General features: G+C 43.9%; 1 pseudogene; it reads right to left on the reverse strand.

The window, feature by feature from the left end:
• Positions 1–358: 358 nt before the first annotated feature.
• LOC121483679 lies at positions 359–479 on the reverse strand (annotated as a pseudogene).
• Between the last annotated feature and the right edge of the window lie 3,936 nt (positions 480–4,415).

Consider the following 4,415-nt stretch of genomic DNA (forward strand, 5'->3'; position numbering starts at 1 on the left):
AACAAAAAGACAAAAGTATACAAAGCTCTGAGTAAAGTGATCAATAGAATTAGAAATCTGTAATTCTTTTTTAAGAATATTAAACTCTTAATTATAGGACAAAGGTTAAAAGAAAAGAACATTAAAAATAACTGTAGGTATTATAAATGAAATTATTTTCTTAATTCACCTATGTGCTACTTCATTAACTAGTGTATAGAAATGCAAGATTTCTGTATTTTAATTTTGTATTCTGCAACTTCACTCAATTCATTTATAAATTCTAATAGATTTTTGGTGGTGTCATTAAATTTTTTCTATGTGTAGTATCAAGTTATCTGCAAATAATGAATGATTTAATTTTTCCTTACCATTTTTTAAAAATATGGAACACCTCATGAATTTGCATGTCATGCAAACTGCATGACATGCAGCTTGGGGCCATGCTAATTTTCTCTGTATCGTTCCAATTTTAGTATATGTGCTGCCAAAGCAAGCACTCCTTACCAATTTTTATACCTTTTTTTCTTATCTGATGCTGAGGTTAGGACTTCTAGTACTATGTTGAATAAAAAGTCATGAGAATGCACACTTTTGTCTTGTTCCTGATTTTAGAGGAAAAGGTCTCAGTTTTTAGCTATTGAGAATGACGTTAGCTGTGGGTTTTTCTTATACGGGTTTATTATGTTGAATTATCTTCCCTCTAACCCCACTTTGTTAAGTTTTTATCATGAGTGGATGTTATACATTCACTTTGTGCAATACTTTTTCTGCACCTATTGACATGTAACTTCCTTGACATTGGCTTTATTTGACATTTTTCTACATATGTCTTCTCTGGCAAGGGAAACAAAAGCAAAATTAAATTATTGGGACTACACCAACATAAAAAGCTTTTGCACATTGTAGGAAGCCATCATCAAACAAAAAGATAACCAATTAAATGACAGAAGTTATTCAAAGATTATATATATGATAAGAGGTTAATATGCAAAATATATGAAGAACTTATATAACTCAACACCAAAAGAAAAAAAAAAAACCAACAACAACCCACAAATAGTTCAATGTACAAATGGGAAAAGGAGCTAAATAGACATTTTTCAAAGAAGACATAGAGATGGCCAACAGACACATGTAAAGATGCTCAGCATCATTATCATCAGGAAATGTAAATCTAAACCACAATGAGATATCACCTCACATGTCAGAATGGCTAAAATTAAAACCACAAGAAATAACAATTGTTGGCAAGGATGTGAAGAAAAAGGAACCCTCATGCACTGCTGATAGAGGTGCAAGCTGGTGCAGCCATTGTGGAAAACAGTATGGAGGTTCTTTAGTAAAAAAATAAAAATAGAATTACCATGTGATACAGTATTTCCACTACTGAGTATTTACCGAAAGAAAATGAATACATTAATTAAAACAATATATGGGGGGGAGGGGCAAGATGGCGGAGGAGTAGGGTCTCCAAGTCACCTGTCCTCAACAAATTACCTAGAAAACCATCCAATCATCCTGAAAATCTACGAATTCGGCCTGAGATTTAAAGAGAGACCAGCTGGAACGCTACAGTGAGAAGAGTTCGCGCTTCTATCAAGGTAGGAAGACGGGGAAAAAGAAATAAAGACACAAAAGGCCTCCAAGGGGGAGGGGCCCCGCGAGGAGCCGGGCTGAGGCCGGGGGAGTGTCCCCAGGACAGGAGAGCCCCGTCCCGGAGGAGCAGGAGCTGCACCAACCTTCCCCGCGGAAAGGCCTCCCAGGGAATTGGAGCAGGATCCCCAGAAAGGCGGGGATGCCCTCGGGCTCCCTGGGACAGTAACAGAGGAACTGCACCCTGGGAGATGCGCCGAGCTCCCTAAGGGCTGCAACGCTCGGCGGGACCCGGAGCAGCTCGGAGGGGCTCGGGCGGCGGCTCCGCGGAGGGGACTGCGGGGTTCCGGAAACAGCTCAGTGGCGGCGGCTCGGGCGGAGGAAGAAGCTCCACGGAGGGGGCGGCGCGGCTCCGGGAGCAGCTCGGCGGCGGCGGCTCGGGCGGAGGAAGAGGCTCCGCGGAGGGGGCGGCGCGGCTCCGGGAACAGCTCAGCGGCGGCCGCTCGGGCGGAGGAAGAAGCTCCGCGCGGAGGGGGCGGCGCGGCTCCGGGAACAGTTCGGAGGGGCTCGGGCGGCGGCTCCACGTAGGGGGCTGCAACGCCGGGAGCGCGAATCCAACAGCGCAGGCCCCGGAGCACAGGGCGCCAGGACACAGCCCAGGATCTGGCCTCCCCCAGGGACAGGCAGAGGCCGGGAGGGCCCAGGACAGCAAGGACGCTCCTGCCTGGAACTGAGCAGATCAGCGGCCCCGCCCGGGAGCCTCCAGGCCCTGCAGACTGAGAGCCCCGGAGCTACTGCGGGGGCTGACTCCAGGGCCCCAGAGCTGCCCCCGCCACTGTGGCTTCCTCCCGGGGCCTCACGGGGTGAACAACCCCCACCGAGCCCTGCACCAGGCAGGGGCAGAGCAGCTCCCCCAAGTGCTAACACCTGAGAATCAGCACAGCAGGCCCCTCCCCCAGAAGACCAGGAGACGGACCAGTTCCAAGGGAAGTCAAGGGACTTAAAGTATACAGAATCGGAAGATACTCCCCCGTGTTTTTTGTTTGTTTGTTTTTTGTTTTTTGTTTTTTTTTTGTTTTGTTTTTGTTTTGTGCTTTTATTTCTTTCTTTCTTCTTGATTTCGGATTGCTTCCCCCACCCCACCCCACCCTTTTTTTTCTCCTTTCTTTCTTTTTCTTTCTCTTTTTCTTCTCTTTTTCCCCTTTTTTTTCTTCTTTCTCTTTTTTCTTTTTCTCTTTTCTTTCCTTCTCTTTTTCTCCTTTTCCCAGTACAACTTGTTTTTGGCCACTCTGCACTGAGCAAAATGACTAGAAGGAAAACCTCACCTCAAAAAAAAGAATCAGAAACAGCCCACTCTCCCACAGAGTTACAAAATATGGATTACAACTCAATGTCAGAAAGCCAATTCAGAAGCACTATTATACAGCTACTGGTGGCTCTAGAAAAAACCATAAAGGACTCAAGAGACTTCATGACTGCAGAATTTAGATCCAATCAGGCAGAAATTAAAAATCAATTAAATGAGATACAATCCAAGCTAGAAGTCCTAACGACGAGGCTTGACGAGGTGGAAGAACGAGTCAGTGACATAGAAGATCAGTTGATGGCAAAGAGGGAAACTGAGGAAAAAAGAGACAGGCAATTAAAAGACCATGAGGATAGATCAAGGGAAATAAATGACAGCCTGAGGGAGAAAAACCTACGTTTAATTGGGGTTCCCGAGGGCGCCGAAAGGGCCAGAGGGCCAGAATATGTATTTGAACAAATCCTAGCTGAAAACTTTCCGAATCTGGGAAGGGAAACAGGCATTCAGATCCAGGAAATAGAGAGATCCCCCCCTAAAATCAACAAAAACCCATCAACACCTCGACATTTAATAGTGAAGCTTGGAAATTCCAAAGATAAGGAGAAGATCCTTAAAGCAGCAAGAGAAAAAAAGTCCCTGACTTTTATGGGGAGGAATATTAGGGTAACAGCAGACCTCTCCACAGAGACCTGGCAGGCCAGAAAGGGCTGGCAGGATATATTCAGGGTCCTAAATGAGAAGAACATGCAACCAAGAATACTCTATCCAGCAAGGCTCTCATTCAAAATGGAAGGAGAGATAAAGAGCTTCCAAGACAGGCAGGAACTGAAAGAATATGTAACCTCCAAACCAGCTCTGCAAGAAATTTTAAGGGGGACTCTTAAAATTCCCCTTTAAGAAGAAGTTCAGTGGAACAATCCACAAAAACAAGGACTGAATAGATATGATGACACTAAACTCATATCTATCAATAGTAACTCTGAACGTGAACGGGCTTAATGACCCCATCAAAAGGCGCAGGGTTTCAGACTGGATAAAAAAGCAGGACCCATCTATTTGCTGTCTACAAGAGACTCATTTTAGACAGAAGGACACCTACAACCTGAAAATAAAAGGTTGGAGAACCATTTACCATTCAAATGGTCCTCAAAAGAAAGCAGGGGTAGCCATCCTTATATCAGATAAATTAAAATTTACCCTGAAGACTATAGTGAGAGATGAAGAGGGACACTATCTCATACTCAAAGGATCTATCCAACAAGAGGACTTAACAATCCTCAATATATATGCCCCAAATGTGGGAGCTGCCAAATATTTAAACCAATTAATAACCAAACTGAAGAAATACTTTGATAATAATACACTTATACCTGGTGATTTCAATCTAGCTCTTTCTATACTAGATAGGTCTTCCAAGCACAACATATCCAAAGAAACGAGAGCTTTAAATGATACACTGGACCAGTTGGATTTCACAGATATCTACAGAACTTTACATCCAAACTCAACTGAATACACATTCTTCTCAAGTGCA

Source organism: Vulpes lagopus, chromosome X, assembly GCF_018345385.1.
Source record: "Vulpes lagopus strain Blue_001 chromosome X, ASM1834538v1, whole genome shotgun sequence".
Lineage (NCBI taxonomy): Eukaryota > Metazoa > Chordata > Mammalia > Carnivora > Canidae > Vulpes > Vulpes lagopus.